The sequence below is a fragment of the Symphalangus syndactylus genome, chromosome 10 (assembly GCF_028878055.3).
Source record: "Symphalangus syndactylus isolate Jambi chromosome 10, NHGRI_mSymSyn1-v2.1_pri, whole genome shotgun sequence".
Taxonomy (NCBI): Eukaryota; Metazoa; Chordata; class Mammalia; order Primates; family Hylobatidae; genus Symphalangus; species Symphalangus syndactylus.
Genome location: NC_072432.2, coordinates 64,872,474 through 64,891,056, shown reverse-complemented (window position 1 = coordinate 64,891,056; position 18,583 = coordinate 64,872,474). Strand labels below are relative to the sequence as shown.

Below are 18,583 nucleotides of genomic sequence, written 5' to 3'. Positions count from 1 at the left end.
GCCAAAACAAAGCAGTTACAGGGCCCATGCAAGTCCAAAATCCAGCGGGGCAGTCAAATTTTAAAGCTCCAAAATGATCTCCTTTGACTCCAGGTCTCACATCCAGGTCACACTGATGCAAGAGGGTCCAACCCCACGCAGAGAGCCAACCCCACATTTCCCTTCTGCACTGCCCTAGCAGAGGTTCTCCATGAGAGCCCTGTCCCTTCAGCAAACTTCTGCCTGGCCATTCAGGCATTCCCACACATCTTCTGAAATCTAAGCAGAGGTTCCCAAACCCCAATTCTTAACTTCCGTGCACCTGCAGGCTCAACAGCATGTGGAGGCTGCCTATGCTTGGGGCTTGCACCCTCTGAAGACATGGCTCGAGCTCTGTGTTGGCCCTTTCAGCCATGACTGGAGCAGCTGGGACGCAGTGCACCAAGTCCCTAGACTGCACGTAGCACGGGGACCCCGGGCCCTACCCATGAAACCATTATTTTCCTCCTAAACTTCCAGGTCTGTGATTGGAGAAGCTGCTGCAAAGGTCTCTGACATGCCCTGGAGACATTTTTCCCATTGTCTTGGAGATTAATATTTCGCTTCTCATTACTTATGCAAATTTCTGCAGCTGGCTTGAGTTTCTCCTCAGAAAATGGGATTTTCTTTTCTATTGCATTGTTAGGCTGCAAATTTTTCAAACTTTTAAGCTCTGTTTCCCTTTTAAAACTGAATGCTTTTAACAGCATCCAAGTCATCTGTAGAATGCTATGTTGCTTAGAAATTTATTCTGCAAGACACTCTAAATCATCTGTCTCAAGTTCAAAGTCCCACAAATCTCTAGGTCAGGGGCAAAATTCCGCCAGTCTCTTTGCTAAAACATAACAAGAGTCACTTTTGCTCCAGTTTCCAATAAGTTCCTCATCTCCATCTGCGACCAACTCAGCCTGGACCTTACTGTTCATATCATCATCAGCATTTTTGTCAAAGCCATTCAACAAATCTCTAGGAGTTTCAAACTTTCCCACATTTTTCTGTCTTCTGAGTCCTCCAAACTGTTCCAGGCTCTGCCTGTTACCCAGTTTCAAAGGAGTTCCCTGACCCCTTGCGCTTCCCAGGTGAGGTGACGGCCCACCCTGCTTCAGCTCGCCCTCTGTGGGCTGCGCCCACTGTTTAACTAGTCCCAGTGAGATGAGCTGGGTACCTCAGTTGGAAATGCAGAAATCACCCACTTTCTGCATTGATCTTGCTGGGAGGTGCAGACTGGAGCTGTTCTTACCCGGCCATCTTGCCAGCCACCTTGGTTACTGTAGTTTTGCAGTAAGTTTTGAATGATCAACTTTTTTCAAATTTGTACCACTTTGGACATTTGCACATAATTTGTTTGGATTATACTTAACAAGTGTTTGGTATTAATATATGCTTATGATTTGGAATGCTATGGTTAGAGACAATAAAGCATAATGGTTTTGGTCACATGTGCTGAGTCCAAGAGACCTGGATTTGAAATGACTGTACCACTTACTAGATGTATGAACTTCTATAATCCTCTCTGAGCTTCAGTTTCCCGTCTTGAAAGGGGAACAATACATTAATGTATTTTTCAATTCGCATTGCATGTTCATCATGTGTGTTCAGTGGCGTTTTTAGTGGTAGTATATTGGCTTCTGCTCTAAGAAAATAGTAATAAACTTCTACTTATTTGGAGCTTATTTTGCAATAAATATGAGAAAGAAATAAAGCCAGAAAAACAGAAAAGTAAGGCAAAACTGCCTGTGGAGTGGTGTAAGGAGGAGGAGGCAGAAAGAATCTATGCATGGTCCTTCTCCAGGAATTTAAGAAAACTTCTTTCTCCAGTAATTCTTTTAAAATAGTTTAAATAGTTGATCTGCTTGCAAAGGCTTGCAGACATCAAGGAATGTACTTTCAAAGAACTCCTTGGAATCCTTTTAAAAAACTTACTATGGGATTCTATAAGACAGAACAGGGTAAGTTTACATTTCACTGACTTTTAGATCCTAGATAATAATTTCAGTTGTATTAAAAACATTTTTTAAAGCATAAATCTGTTAAAAACAATAGTAAATAGCAGGAGTTCAGAGGACATAAGCATTTTCCAGCATGTAGTAACCAATATACTAATGTTAGGCATTAGCACAATTACTGTATTGAAAAAAGGGCTTGGGCTCCCTTTTTGTTGTATTTGGAAAAATATTAGTTCACAGTTTTCTATTCCATGCTACTCCTGGGAGGAAGCTTCAAAGGCCTCAGCCACAAGTAGCTCTAGCTCAAGCAAAAACAAAGCATGTTGAGAATTGTTAACAGTCAGTGATGCAACACAAGGTGGTGCTCTTGTCCCAGTGAGTGCTGTAGAGCCTTGTTAGGGCATTAGACAAAGGATGTACAACTCCAGAAGATATGGTTGGTATAAACGCCAATGGGGATCTGCCGGACAGACTGAACAGCTGACTGGTGGGCACAAAGCCAAAGGTGACTTTTGTTAGAATGTAGACTGGTATAATAATGCAGGGGTGCAAAAAGCAGCGTAGCAAAAACCTAAGAAAGATAAGAACGAATATCTGTGCTTTATAGTATATTTATTACTTGCCCTTATTATTCATTTTAGTCTTAATAACAATCATCTTTACACTGCTTTGCCATACACATGCCTAAAACAAATGTTAGATAATGATATTTCTATATAGAAATAATGGCTTCCCATGGTCTTCATGATAAAATCCTGCTTTGTCTCCTGGCAACTTTCACCCCTTCTTCAGGACTGAAATGTCTGAAGTTCCTGAAATGCATCCTCCTCCCTTGCCTCTGTGATTTTGCACAAGCTGGTGTTCTACCTGGAACTTTCTGTCTCCTTTCGTCTTCTTGGACAATTCCTGTTCCTTCTTTCTGGGTTAACACAGATATCACCCCCTCCTAGGCCTTCCTTAATTACCTCCACGTAACAGGAATGTGCAGATTGAAGCTATTAATAGTATATGTGAAGTACTTAATAGATGTATTCACTTAACAAATGGTATCTATTGTTTTCATACAAGTCCAATAGTTTTAGTCTATGTACATATCAATCATTTTTATGTATTTATTTATGGATATTTACTATTTTCTGGGTCCGTCTTTTAGTCACTTATGTCTTTATTAATAACCAGACTGTCACTTCATATTCTCAGTGTAAAATCTTCCTTTTTATACAGATGATATTTTATGTTTTGTTTACAGTATTCTTCCTGATTAGTTAATTGAGTAAGTAGTTTCTCAGTACTCATGTACAAGGTGCTGTTCTAAACACTGAAAGTATAGGATATAAAAATGGATAGCATAATGGAGACACGTATTGTGTAGTGATTCTTAATATTTATTGTTCTTTAGAATTTTAAGATTAAATTGCATAATTGCTTTAGAGAGAAAACTGATAATAATAGTGTTTTTCCTTGTTTACGGCTTTTTTTCTGCTATGAAACAGCTTGTTTTATGCTATTTTCTAACTATATATTATTGATTTTAAAAAGCATTAACACTTGCCCATAGTAAAACTGTTAGCACATTTCCGCTAATTAACACTGCCTTAAAACATCCTATTGATATCCATTATTATATCTTTGGATTAAAAAAACACTAGAGGATTCTAATGTCAACCATAAAATTTGTCCCCTTTTCAAGATCTTATTCAGAATTGTGAATGAAGGCCTTTTAATAGTCAGGGTTCTGGCAAGAATCCGAGGGCCCATTTGAACTAGGTAATTTGAGAAGAGGACTTTTTTACAAACCTGCAGGCAGAGTTCAGAAAACCAAACTATGCCAGATCTAGCAAGATGGAGAGACAGTATTATTTCTTTTCTTCTCTTTTCTTTCTTTTTTTTTTTTTTTGAGAAGGAGTCTCACTCTGTCACCCAGGCTGGAGTGCAGTGGTTCAATATTGACTCACTGCAACCTCCGTCTCCCGGGGTCAAGCAATTCTCCTGCCTCAGCCTCCCAAGTAGCTGGGATTACAGGCATGCGCCACCATGCCCGGATAATTTTTGTACTTTTAGTATAGATGAGGTTTCGCCATGCTGGCCAGGCTGGTTTCCAACTCCTGACCTAATGATCTGCCCGCCTCGGCCTCCCAAAGTACTGGGATTACAGGTGTAAGCCACTGGACCCAGCCTGAGAGCAGTGTTATTTCTAGGCCTGAAGAAGCAAGGGGAGAGAGCAGATACTGTAAGACAGAGTGGGTGGCTGTTTGGAGATACCTGCCCAACCAGAGCTGAAGCTTCCCAAAGAGAGACCAAATGATTCACAATGACCCAGCAGGCAAGGAGCAAGGAAATTAACAGTCTTACCTCATTCTCCTATCAACCCCAATCTGCCACCAGGCTTCCCACTGACAGAACCTCATGGAACCTAGAGGGCAAGGGATTCAGTAGACACGGTCCATGCAGGTCAGTTTCCTGTAGCACAGACCAGGGTGGAGAAGGGTGTGGTGTGGATCTGGCAAAGTGAGTGAAAGAAACTCAGCATAGGCCTTACGTTGTTCATAAAGTGGAAGACTCAGCTATTGATTTTTTTTAATTAAAAGAAATATGAATTTATCCCTACACATATTTGTCATGTCTACAGATCAATGCCTTTTTCATGAAAAATATCCTTTCTTCCTATTGTCTTCTTTAATTCAGTCAATTAATATTTATTGAATCCTTCTTTGAGCATGTGCTGAAGATACAGAGATAAAGACATAAGGGTCACACCATCAGATGGGGATAAGAGAAATAATCAAACCATCACCTTATGGAGTATTGTAAGCATGGTGAATTAGGGGGAAGTGCAGGTGACAATGGGAGCTCACAGATAAGGTAGCTACTTCACATTATAGATTGTCTGGAAGGCTTCCTGGAGGAGGTGATTTGGGCATAATCCTTCCTCAGGTTAATTGTTTGGTCTCTATTCCCATGTTGAGTGTATTTTATTACCATTAGGAATGCAAATTTTGGGGCACGTCTCTGAATCTTGTCTTTAAACAAACTACCAAATGCGGATCACCTTATGAAACAGTGTGTACATTTTTATGGTTTTGAAACATATTGCCACACTGCCTTCAGAAAGATTGTATACTATTAATATTACCATAAACAGTGTATGAGGGCACATTTGACACACACTTGCATTATCACTATGCATTATGTATTTTGAATATTTTCCAGTTTTCTTTGCTCCTTTCTGTTAGCTGGCTGTTTGTGTCAGCTTCACCCTAGCAATGGCTTTTTATGTTGAAGAAGCATTTGGTTCCAATTTCCACTTTCTTTATATATTCCCAGAACTAGCCTTATTTTGCCATCCCAGAAATACCAGCAGCTATGGTAGTGTTCTCTCCTCCAATGTTTAAGTTCCGACTTCTTTCAAGATTCATTATGCTAATCTATTTTGTGTATGTTGGAAGTTTTCTTTATTATATGTTCCAATAATCCCACATTTCTACTTTGTCTCTATTCCATTTTCCATTGGGAGTTAGAGTATTCTTAAGAGCTAAATCATCTGCCATTCCTTGAGGCAGAAACCCTCAGTATTCTTTCTTCATTTCTGTTGTAGCTCTACTTCTCTATTCCTTTCATTCAGTTCATTTTTTTTTGTGGTTTCTCTTTTTTTTGTGATCAATTGTGCCAGAAGTTTTCAAATTTTATTAATATTTTTAAAGATGTATTTTATTTGTTTAATGAATTTCTCTGTTGCCTCTTTTTTTCCCAGTTTATCTACTGCTGCTGTTATCCATATTATTTCTTTCTAAAATATATTGGTCTTCCTCCTGCTTTATAATCTTCTTCTGCAGCTGTCTTTGGCAGATTTTAACAAGAATTAACTGACAAAGGGGAAATGCAATTCTCAAAGTTTCTGTCCCAACTTTACAAAATAAAGAAAAGAAGGATGAGTTTAGATCAGAGAGACAGTAACCTAAGAACCAACCAATATGATCCAAATGATATATTCTTGGAATTTAGCTTTTATTTTCCAAGGGAAAAATATTAAATTAATTTTTTCTTTCTTTCTTCCTGTTCTTGTTCATTTTGTTCTTGTTTTTGTTTTTCTCTTCCCCTTCTTTCTCCTCCTTCTCCCACTTCTTCAGTTATAGCTCTGAACACCGATAAAATAATGGTTATCTATAGAAGACTGAAGAAGCTATGGTATCCATGTCTTTGTCAGCATGTACTGCATTCTTGAAACACTGAATTTGTTGTAAGGTTTAGTGAACTGCTCTTGCAATAACAGGATGTTGAATGTTGAGAGATAAGTGATTAAGTTAAATCTGGGTTTGAGTCCTGGCTTATTTATTAACTAAGCCTATGGCCTTGGATAAGTTACCTAACCTCTCTAATGCTCAATTTTCTGTTTTGCTCTGAGGGTAAAATAAAATAATACGTGTGAAAGCTAGTGCCTGGCACAAGATAAGTGCTCAGTAAATGCTAGCTGTTTATTATAATTTTCCATATTAAACCACTGTGGGATACTTTTTATGTCATATAAAACATTGTTGAAATGCCTGCCATATATTAGTGCCCTGAAGTCCAAAGGTAGAGGAACCGAGTGTTTGAAAATTACTGTGGCTGTGGAGTCAACATGATGTAAAAAAACAAACATTTGGATAAACACCAAGAAGCCAGATATGGTTGAAATGTTGACTGGTTGACAAAAATAATTTGGGTTGCTTAATGGTGCACAAAGGTAATGCAAAACACTCTCTTTAGATATATAATATCTTCACCTTTAATTTCTTTCTAAAGTACCTAAGAATTGGAATTTTTTTGCCCAATAGTAACTGTGTGGGTTATACTCACTTTGAGACATTTCTGATTCCTACAAGTAGAAGAAAAAAATTTTCTACAGTGCTATTTTCTATCTCTTTTATAGAAATTGTATTACTTATAAATTTCTTGCCTTATAAATTATACACCATTTAAAATGCATTTGATGTTTAAATAATTGTCTGCAAGAAGCAGCAGCAATTCTGCAGGACTTTCGGCCCGTATTTAAACTGGATAGCTTTCTATGCACAAGCCTCTGTACTAAGTGGTAGTCAAAGATCTGTATAGTTAGCTCAATTCAGTTCCACGAACATAAATTGGGATCTTACAACAGGCTAACAGAACGGGCATCCATGAACAAAAGGCTGCATGTTTATGTATGAGTAGAAAAAGATAGCAGACCATATCAACTTAAGCCACTGTCAATGATATTGTCTTGTAAAAGAATGACAGCAATATGCTAGATGCCTGTTTAGCCTCCAAAAACACATTCTCAATCTGATTACAATAGCAACACTTTTTATAAGACTTTAAGTAATACTTAAAAAATAACTGTGGGCTAGACGCAGTGGCTCACGCCTGTAATCCCAGCACTTTGGGAGGCCGAGGTGGGCAGATCACCTGAGGTCAGGAGTTTGAGACCTGCCTGACCAATATGGCGAAACCCTGTCTCTACTAAAACTACAAAAAATTAGCTGGGAGTGGTAGTGTGCGCCTATAATCCCAGCTACTCGGGATGCTGAGGCAGGGGAACCACTTGAACCTGGGAGGCAGAGGTTGCAGTGAGGCGAGATCGTGCCATTGCACTCCAGCCTGGGCAACAAGAGTGAAGCTCCATCTCAAAACAAAACAAACAAATAAAAAAGAACAACAAAAAACCTGTGGCATTATTATTACTATTTTACAAAAGATTAGTTATTTGAATACATGAATTTTAGGAAATTCGCTTGCAGATCCTTAGAAGGGGTAGACATTATCTGGACAAGCCTATTGCACTGCACGATTTCCTAATAGATAATTAGTATATACATTTTATGGTTAATTAAAGCTAATATTTCTGAATAACTCTGAGCCTTTCTTTTGAATAGTCTGTGGTATTTTTCAACTTATTTTCTTTTTATTACTTTCTTTTTAAACTTGCTGCTTTTCTCTCCAATTCTAATTTCCATTAAGCTTGTGCAACTGAATTAGGTCATTTTAATATTGCTGCTAATAAGACACTTTTCAAATTAACATTCTAGTTCTCTTTGGATGGTTAGCTACTGATTCCAAACCAATAATGTTAAAATAACGTTAATTAATACAGTCTTTAACTTTGCCTAACAGCAATGTGATGTGAGAGAGAAACTGATGCTCTCCAGGTTTTACATCTGACAACAGGCTCAGATAGGTTAAGAAACTGTTCAAATTGCAGAGCAACTTAGAGCAGAAGAGATTAGAATTCAAGTTCTCTTATTCCCTACCAAACTGCCTTTGTATACCCAACATTGTTTTCTCATCATTTAAATAGTGTTACAGAGCATTCCCACATACTCCAGAGAGGAATAAAGATTTACATATTCCCAAGTGTTAGGTCTCTGTCAAAATGTATTTGCATTATTTGTCTTTTGAAATCCTTCACAAAATGTGTTTAGCAGAAACAACATTTCTTTAACTTTGTTGTAAAAAGCCATCTGGAACTCTTGGTATACAGTTGTGTAACTGAGTAAACATTGGAAATAATTTGTAATTTGAGACCACCAGATGGAAGAAAAAGATCAGAAAATTACATTAAGAAAATCTATAGGATCTATTTTTGTCTGTTTTAAAAACACTATTTCTCTATAGGATTGCTATAGCTGTATTATAGACTGTCTGGTAACTTCAAGGGGGAAAATTTTTGGTTCAATTTTACAAATGTTATCACATTACAATGTTTTTTCTTCTAGTTTATACCCACACCCCATTATATCTATTTTTTAAAAATATAATTATATATACAGTGAATATATTCTGATTCTTTACTTACTATGATAACATAAGCACTGTATTTTCAAATAGAAAATTCAAAAGAAAAAGTTAAATTTTGAAATACTTTTAAAAATAATAAAAATGTGAGTCAATTATAAATCTGTCACTCAATAAGGACAGTTTTAACTGTGAAAGACTTTTCAGTTGTTGAACTAAAGTAAGAAAATAATTATAAGATAATATTTACTTTTACAAATGAAAAAAGCGTTTTTTTAATGCAAAGCATTTAACAATGAAAATCATGGATCTTTAAATGTTATCTATGTATATATTTTAAAGACAGGGTCTCACTCTGTCACCTAGGCTGGAATGCAGTGGCTGATCATAGTTCACTGAAGCTCCAACTTCTGGGCTTAAGCAATCCTCTTGCCTCAAACTCCCAAGTAGCTGGGACCTACAGAATGGGACAAAACATTCACAAACTATGCATCCAACAAAGGGTCTAATACCTAGAATCTAGAAGTAACTTAATTCAACAAGCAAAAGAAGACATGAACAGACACTTCTCAAAAGAAGACATGCAAGTGTCCAAAAAATGTATGAAAAAATGCTCAACATCACTAATCCCCAGAGACATGCAAATCAAAACCACGATGAAATACCATCTCACAGCAGTCAAAATAGCTATTATTAAAAAGTCAAAAAATAACAGATGCTGGTGAGACTGCAGAGAAAAGAGAATGTTTATACACTGTTGGTGGGAATGTCAATCAGTTCAGCCACTGTGGAAAACAATTTGGCTATTTCTGATAGAACTAGAAATTGAACTACCATTTGACCCAGCAATCTCATTACTGGGTGTATTCTCAAAGAAAAGCAAATTATTCTACCAAAAAGACACATGTATTCATGTGTTAATCACAGCACTCTTTACAATAGCAAAGAGATAGAATCAACCTAGGTGTCCATCAATGGTGGACTGGATAAAGAAAATGTACATATACACCATGGAATACTATGCAGCCATGGAAAAGGACAAAATTATGTCCTTTGCAGAAACATGGATACAGCTGGAGACTACTATCCTAAGTGAATTAATGTAGGAGCAGAAAACCAAATAGTATGTACTCTCACTTGTAAGTAGGAGCTAAACGCTGGATACTCATGGACATAAAGATGGCAACAATAGACACTGGAGACTACTAGAGGAGCGAATAAGAGAAAAGAGCAAGGGGCTGAAAAACTACCTATGGGTACCATGCTCACAAGCTGAGTCATGGGATTAATCATACTCTAAACCTCGGCATCATGCAATATACTCATGTAACAAAACTGCACATGTAACCCTGAATCTAAAATAGAAGTAGAAATTATTTAAAAAAAAGTCCAGCAGAAAAAGATGAGTTATAGATGAAACAATTATATGCCTCTGTATGATGCATATTTAAAAATTTTTCTTTACTCTTGTGTAGTTTTCCAAATTTTAAATAAAAAGCAAAAAAAAAAAAAAAAAAAAATACAGTGGTGCCACTCCCAACTATCAAAAAGGATTTCTTACAATAATCTTGAAATCTAGTCTTAGTGGAGAAAGAAAAAGAATTTCCAAATTGTGTAGCTCCCATTAACATACCAAGAACCAGGTCTGGGAACTTAGGTTGTTGCATTTTTTCCCAGCTTTGAAATGGTACTGCCTCTAAGGATGATGGCTAGGTCATGAAGTTTGCTATTCTAGGGGAAAAGAGGGATTGGAAGAAAGAGGAAAGCCTGAATCTGCCTGTTCTGTCCCCAGGAGAATGATAAGGGGAGAGACTAAGAAAGCAATGAGATACACATGTCTTGACTGCTTCTCTTCATGCTGAAATCCTGGGGGAAAGAAGTGCTAAATCAGTTGAGGGCATGGGAACATTTATTCTGGTGAACGGATGTTGAGGGCAGAGGGATGTTTGCCCCGTTTCTTTGGTGTGCTGAGTGTTAACCACTTTGCAGGGAGACCTGTATGGGGCAGCCCCAACAGAATAAATAGGTGGAGCAATGTGAATGTGCAGAGACAGGGTGTCTTTCACACTCCCGAACATTATTCTCCAAAATCTGTGACAGACAGTAAATTGTCCGACATGGGTCCTTACCAACCACACTTCAGGAGCAGTACACATCTGAAGACAAGCACTAGTGCAGACCTACCACTTTCCACAGTGCCATGACAGCACATGAGCCCTTGCCGTCCATGTAGCTTCATGCCACTCAGCAAAAGTTTCTAGAGGTGGGAGTGACTTGAGAGTAGACATTTAAACAAAATAAAACAAAAAAGACAGAATTTTCACACTCTTTTGAGAGTCTGAGAGATAAAAATACCATAATTCAAAAATTAAAATTTTATCCCTTTGCCTGCTACTCAGTGGGGAGAGAATGTGTGACCAGTTATGGTAAACAAAAAGCTAATCTTTTATCATGCATCTGACAGTGGTGAGAGTAAATTTTTAATGCCACTAAAGTAATATTCTGTCTTAATGCATTTGTGTTGCTGTAAAGGATAATCTGAAGCTGGGTGATATATAAAGCAAAAAGGTTTATTTGGTTCACGACTCTGCTGGCTGTAAGATTGGGCATCTGGTGAAAACCTCAGGCTGCTACCATTCATGGAAGAAGGTGAAGGGGAGAGATCACATGGTGAGAGAGAAAGCAAGGGGTGGGGAAGTGCCAAGCTGTTTTAAACAACCAACTCTTGGGAACTAACAGAGCAAGAACTTACTCATTACTTCAAGAATGGCATCAAGGCATTCATAAGTGATCTGCCCTCCTGACCCAAACACCTCTCATCAGGCCTCACCTCCAACACAGGAGACCACATTTCAACATAAGTTTTGGGGGAGAAAACATCCAACTGTAGCATATACATACTCAGCAATTATTCCAAATAATACGAAATGATTTACCAAATAGGTAAGCCATTCTGTAATCCAGACCTCTGGGAGTTCATTCTAACTTCCCAGAAATTCTTATTCTTCCAAAATTGTTTATGTTCAAGTATATTTATGTGTGAGAGAGACTGTTACTTACCCACCAATCACCATTCTCCATTCTTCCTTTAAGCATCGACTCTCTAGTTTTATCTAGGCACATCTAGTGAACGATTGCATTTCTAGGCTCCCTTGGATCTAGGTTTGGCTATGTGACTATGTTCTACTCAATGGGATTGGTAAAAATTATGTGTGCCTTTTCTGGGTTATTTCTTTAAAAGGAAAGGCCCTGGCTGGGCACGGTGGCTCACACATGTAATCTCAGCACTTTGGGAGGCCGAGGAGGGAAGATCATGAGGTCAAGATCAGGACCATCCTGGCCAACGTGGTGAAACCCTATCTCTACAAAAAATACACAGGTTAGCTGGGCATGGTGGTGCGTGCCTGTAGTCCCAGCCATTCACGAAGCTGAGGCAGGAGAATCCCTTGAACCTGGGAAGTGGAGGTTGCAGTGAGCCAAGTTTGCGCCACTGCACTCCAGTCTGGGCGACAGAACCAGACTCCGTCTCAAAAAATCAAAACAAGGAATGGGCCTATTTTTTTTTCCCCTAGAATTTTCACCTCTTTTCATTAGCTAGCGGGTGGGGAGAGTGGAACAGCTATTTTGAATCTAGAGATAGGTATTATCATGTCAAGGACAGCTGCCCTATCAGTCTCAGACTGCTTGTATCTGGATGTAACATTAGAGGAAAATGCATTTGAATCTTATTTAAGCTACTGTATTTTGAAGTCTTTGTGACAGAGGATTCGTACCATAAATAATATTATACATAAATATATTTTTAAAAACTGAAAACAAACAGAAGCATTCTATAGTACTATCTTCTATCTTTTTTTCTCTCTTTTTTTTTTCCTTTAAAAAAATGGTCTCACTCTGTTGCCCAGGCCGGAGTGCAGCGGTGTGATCATAGCTCACTGCAGCCTCAACTCCTGGACTCAGGCAATCCTCCTGCCTCAGTCTCCTGAGTAGCTGGGGCTACAGGTGCATGCCACCATGCCCGACTAACCTTCTAATTTTTTTGTAGATATAGGGTCTGGCTATGTTGCCAGGACTAGTTTTGAACTCCTGGCCTCAAGCAATCTTCTTTCCTCAACCTCCTAAACTTGTTGGATTACAGGTGTGAGCCACTGTGCCCAGCTTGTTTTTCTTTGTCTGTTTTTTTTACCATTAATTTCAATTACTAAGTAGATAGTTTTTAAAAATCAATAAGCTTTAACATCTTTTTCTGGATGTCTTTTTTATACTTATTCTACCTGGTATCTCCAGAAAGTTCTACACATTCCATTTATTCATTCAACAAATGTTCATTGGGAGCCTATTATGTTCTCTGCCTCAAGTATCAGCTCTGACAACACATGGGCAGACTGGGAACTAATGTTCCCAGAAGCAATCTCTTCAACTAGTGAGAGATGGAGTTGGTGATAGTTCTTAAGTGTCTCCAGTGGTGTGAAGTCTCAGGTGCCCACAGTAGTGACCCACCCATCAGCACACTCTTAATTGGCTTCTCTTCCTTGCCTCATCTTCCTATTTCCTTACTCTGCTTTCAGGGATTGCCTTCCAAATAGACTCTTTCTACCCAATTCTGGTTTTAGAGTTGGTTTTGGAAGAAACCAAACCAAGACAATGGTCAAGCAAGTTTATTTCTCCATGAGAGCCTTTTGAATAGAAACCTGAATACTGTGAGGGAGTAAGCCTCAGGAATATTTGAAGGAGGAGAAACTAGCAAATCCAAAGGACTTGAGGTGGGAACATGCTTGGCAATTTTAAAGAATAGCAAGAAGGCCATTTGGCTGGAGTGGGGCATGTGAAGGCAGGGAGTTAGGAGATGCCTTCAGAGAGTTAGGCTGGGGCTGATCCTTGTGGGTGATGATAGAGATTTAGGATTTTATTCTCAGTGTCATGGGAAAACATTGGATGGTTGAGCTGGGCATTAATGTAATATGATTTAAGTTTTAAAGTATTCTGGAAATTAAGTGTAGCATATTGAGCATACATATTTATCTTTTGCATAATAAACATATAAAGACAAAGAGAACTAGAAAGGAAGTCACAACACGGAAGAAATATTCAACATTTTCAAATCTAGAAATATAGAAAAGACCTAACAGATTTAACAGACTAGAGAAAGTTGAAACCTAAGAGAAGTCGGGGAGGGAGAGGCTGTTATAGGTTGAATTGTGTCCCCTAAAAGATGATGTGTTGTGGTCCTAACCTCTGCTACCTCGGAACGTGACCTGATTTAGAACAAGAGTCTTTGCAGATTTAGTCATGTTAACATGAAGTCATTAGGTGGGCCTTAATCCAATATAACTGATGTCTTCATAAAGGAAGAAATTTGGATACAGAGACAGACAAGCACCAAGAGAAGATGATGTGAAGAAACACAGCGAGAACACCATGTGAAAATGGAGGACTGGAATGAAGCATCTACAAACCAGGAAATGTCTGAGGCTACCAGAAGCCAGGAGAGAGGCCTGGAACAGATCCTGCACTAGAGCCTTCAAAGAGAGCATGGTCCTGCTGACATGTTGATTTTGGACTTCTGGCCTCCAGAGCTGTGAGAATAAATTTCATTTGTTTTAAGCCATCCAGTTTTTGGCATCTTATTATGGCAGCCCTAGCAAACTAATATAGACTCCAATAAAAATTCAACTCATATATGCCGTGAAATTTAGTATGTCATCAGAACTGGGAGAAACTGGTAACTTTATAGGTGAATATGAAAGATGATAGGGATAACTGAAGGATTAAGTGATAATAAAAGAGCAGTTAGCTCTTCAGATCTTCCTTCAATTCTGTGACTCTAGGTGATGACCCTTCCCTTACTACAGCAGGAAACAAGATTTATTCAATAAAGTTGTTGAACCAGAAAAATCTCTCGACTCAGGAGGAAGAAAAATGAGTCGCCATATTGAAAACAGGGAAAATAAATAAAGTCAGTATTTTAAATAGTGAGATGTCAGTTCCCTTTTCTCCACTGATCTCCAGAACATTGGCTACCAGACTTATATATATCTAAGCAGCCAATTAGGGAAACTTACTTTTTGAGTAAACCAGTGAAACTCTGTAAAAAACAAAATATCTGAATTCTACTCCTCCTGCAGCAAAGCCCACAGTAGTAAGTTTCACACAGCTTACAAATTTTTCAAATAACATTTGCTGTCTTCTTTTTAAGTATGTATGCAAAGCCAAGGATCACTAGACATTAGAGAGGAGTCTTTTATGCCGGAGATGGAGAACAAAACAACATAGAAACAAAATTCGAAAGAAACAGAAAATGCTAGTAGCAACAGAAAGCAAAACAAAAACAAAAATTTACAGTTAATCTTAAATATCACAGAATCTATGAATCAAAAACAGGACGCTTTAGAAACATGAGTGGTTACCTAAGAAATAAAAAATAAAACAAAAATATGACAGAAGAAAAAATTTGACAGAATTTGAGTTGGAAGATAAGGAATTGGCCAGGAAGTAGAACAAAAATACAAAGACGTAGAAAATAGGAGGGTAATGGGAGGAAAATTTTAAGAAAACTAGAGAATTTGTACAAGAGCTTTAATATCCAGAATATAGGATTTGCAGAAAGATAAAAAGAAAAGGATGAAATTACCAATGAAGGAGTTCAAGAAAGTTTCTTAGTGTGGAAGGACATTAATTACTCTTTGAAAAAGACGAATTTTGGATTCTGTGCAATGATTGAAAAAGACCCATAGCAAGGTACTTGATGAAATTCTAGTATGCTGATGACAAAGATTCAAAAGCTTATAACAGGAGTGGCTACATAATTTGTTCATCCCAGTACAAAATCAAAATATGGAATCTCCTGGTTCAAAAGTGATTAGGAACTTGAAGCCGGAAACAGCAGAGCTCTAAACCAAGCATGGGCCTGTTCTGGGTGCAGAGCCCTCTGCTGTTACACAGATCACACGATCATGAAGTGACCCAGACCCCCAGGGAGAAAAAGTATCTAGAAATCAGGATATCTCTCCCTTTCCCATCACTCTAAGCTGTGATTCTTACTTTACTCAGGATATAGAAATGAACAGAAGAGGACTTCCTCATCTTTCCAACCCACAAATTACCAGCTCCCTGCCCTTATTTCTGCAATCTGCTTTCTCTCCTTAAATGATTGAACTGTCCTGGTTTCTGTTTAAACTCTATTTTTCAGTTTGTATGTGGGATCCCATATCCTCTAGCCTATTCAAGATTTTCCTCCTTCATTGAGCCCCTTCCTCCTGCATCATCAATTTTTGCTTTGCTTTTTTGATTATTTCCATCAGAATATAGATATCACCACCATCTTTGAAAGTACTCACTTGGCCCAAGACCTCTTTCTCTGTTTCCCTTTATAGCAAAATTTATAAAAAGAGCTGCCTTATTTATTTATTTATTTATTTATTCATGTAGAGCAGGGGGTCTTGCTGTGTTACCCAGGCTGGTCTCAGATTCTTGGCCTCAAGCAATTCTCCTGCCTTAGCTTCTTTAATAGCTGGGACTGCAGGTGTGCACCACCACAAAAAAGAGCTGTCTCTACTCACCTCCACTTCCTCTTCTTTCCCATTCTCTCCTCAATACTTCAGTCAGGCTGATACATGTATTACTCCACTGAAACTACTATTGTCAAAGCCAACAGTGACCCCCATCTAATCAAAACCAATGGTTAAATCTGAGGACTTATTTTCCTCAAACTTTCAGGAAAATTTGAGATTATAAATTATTCGTTCATCCTCAATGTTTTAAATAGGACACCACATGCTCCTAGTTTTCCTCTGACTTCACTACTCTTCTGTTTCCCTTGCTGACTCTTCCCTTATACCAGAGCTTGGATTATTGGTGTTATCCAGAGCCCAGTCCTTAGTCGTCTTTGTTCTCTCTACTTTCTCCATCTAATCAATTAATTTTATCTCATGGTATAATACCGATCAATACATTGCTGTTTCTTGTATTTAGGCCTTTAGCTCCAGATTCTCCCTTGAGTTTAAATCTATATGTTCAAATGCCTATTTGGAGTCTACTTGGATGTCTAATAGGCAACTCAGATATAACATATACAAAGTAGAACCCAATTTTCTCCTAGAAATCTCCGGTCTTAACCATTCCAATCAAATGACTCCATCACTGATGCAGTTGCTTCAGCCAAAACACTAGTAGTTATCCTTGATTCCGCTCTTTCCTTCATATGCCACATCAAATTAACCATCACCTGTTAGATCATATTGGTTCTAATTCCCAAATATATCCTGATTGCTGATTTCCCACCACTCCTGTCATGACCCTGGACTCTCCCAGTACCATTGTAAAAGCTCCCTAACTCTCCCTTCTTCCTTCCTGTGTTGCCTCCTTACTATCCACTCTCCATATAATGACCAGAACAATCTTCAGAAAGTCCTATAGTATAAGGAATACATTTATTATCCCCTTTTACAGATAAGACAACTGGAGCTGAAAATGGTTAGGAAATGTATCCAATATCAGACAGCTAGTAAATAGTAATATAAAATTTAAATCTAGATGCCTTCCTAGAGTGCCTTTCCCCTCCTGTGTTTTGATATTCTTTAATCTTTGTGTCTGGAGTGCCTATCTCTGCACACTGAGTAGCACCTGGCACACAATATGCACTTAACAAATTGTTGAATTAATTAATAGCACTTGGCCATAGGTGCTATTCAAAAACCATATTCAATAAATGGTTTTTATGTGAATGTCTTAGAATATAAGCTCTGTAGAAGGTAAGATTTTAGAGGAAGCATTTTATTATACATCTCATTCACAATGAACTTTTTTTTTTTTTTTTGAGACAGAGTCTCACTCCATTACCAGGCTGGAGTGGAGTAGTGCACTCCTGGCTCACTGCAACCTCCACCTCTCAGGTTCAAGCGATTTTCCTGCCTCAGCCTCCTGAGTAGCTGGCCTTACAGGTGTGCACTGCTATGCCCTGCTAATTTTTGTATTTTTAGTAGAGACTGGGTTTTGCTATATTGGTCAGGCTGGTCTCAAACTCCTGACTTCAAGTGATCCACCTGCCTTGGCCTCCTAAAGTGCAGGCATTATAGGCATGAGCCACCATGCCTGACCCCACACTGAACCTTGAATTTGCTGTTATGTTGGGAACAGGCCCCCAAATCTGGCCATAAACTGGCCCCAAAACTGGCCATAAGGAAAATCTCTGCAGCACTGTGACATGTTCATAATGGCCATGGTGCCCATGCTGAAGGTTGTGGGTTTACCAGAATGAGGGCAAGGAACATCTTTCCCACCGAGGGCGGAAAACTGCTTAAAGATGTTCCTGAACCACAAACAATAGCATGAGCAATCTGCACCTTAAGGACATGTTCCCGCTGCAGATAACTAGCCAGAACCATCCCTTAATTTTGGCCCATCCCTTTGTTTCCTGTAAGAAATACTTTCAGTTAATCTACAATCTATAGAAACAATGCTTATCACTGGTTTGCTGTCAGTAAATATGTGGGTAAATCTCTGTTCGAGGCTCTCAGCTCTGAAGGCTGTGAGGACCCCTGATTTTCCACTCCACACCTCTATATTTCTGTGTGTGTGTCTTTAATTCCTCTAGTGCTGCTGGGTGAGGGTCTCCATGACTGAGCTGGTCCAGCAAGAGGTGCCCAATGTGGAGGCTCAAACCCAGGTCGAAGGGTCACCAGAGTGATGGTTGGAGAATGTGGAACTAAGCTGGAGTACACCCGAGTACTCTTAAGCAATCCCTGTGGTGAGTAAGAAGGGGTGCTCGGAAGCATCAGGGTAACAATGGGACTAGTGTGGGCTCTGGTTCATTCCACTTTGGAACCTTTTCACACTGATGATGAAGAAGAAGGAAAGTATAATGAAGTAAC

The 18,583-nt window shown here is 38.7% G+C and overlaps 1 long non-coding RNA gene across 1 annotated transcript in view; it reads left to right on the top strand.

Annotated features, from left to right (window-relative positions):
- Positions 1-14,318, top strand: part of LOC134731635 (uncharacterized) — a 108,693-nt gene extending 94,375 nt beyond the window's left edge. The window contains exon 2 of the long non-coding RNA XR_010114074.1: positions 14,063-14,318. This is a non-coding gene — a long non-coding RNA (uncharacterized lncRNA). The remainder of the gene's footprint in view (positions 1-14,062) is intronic.
- The last annotated feature ends 4,265 nt before the right edge of the window (positions 14,319-18,583 follow it).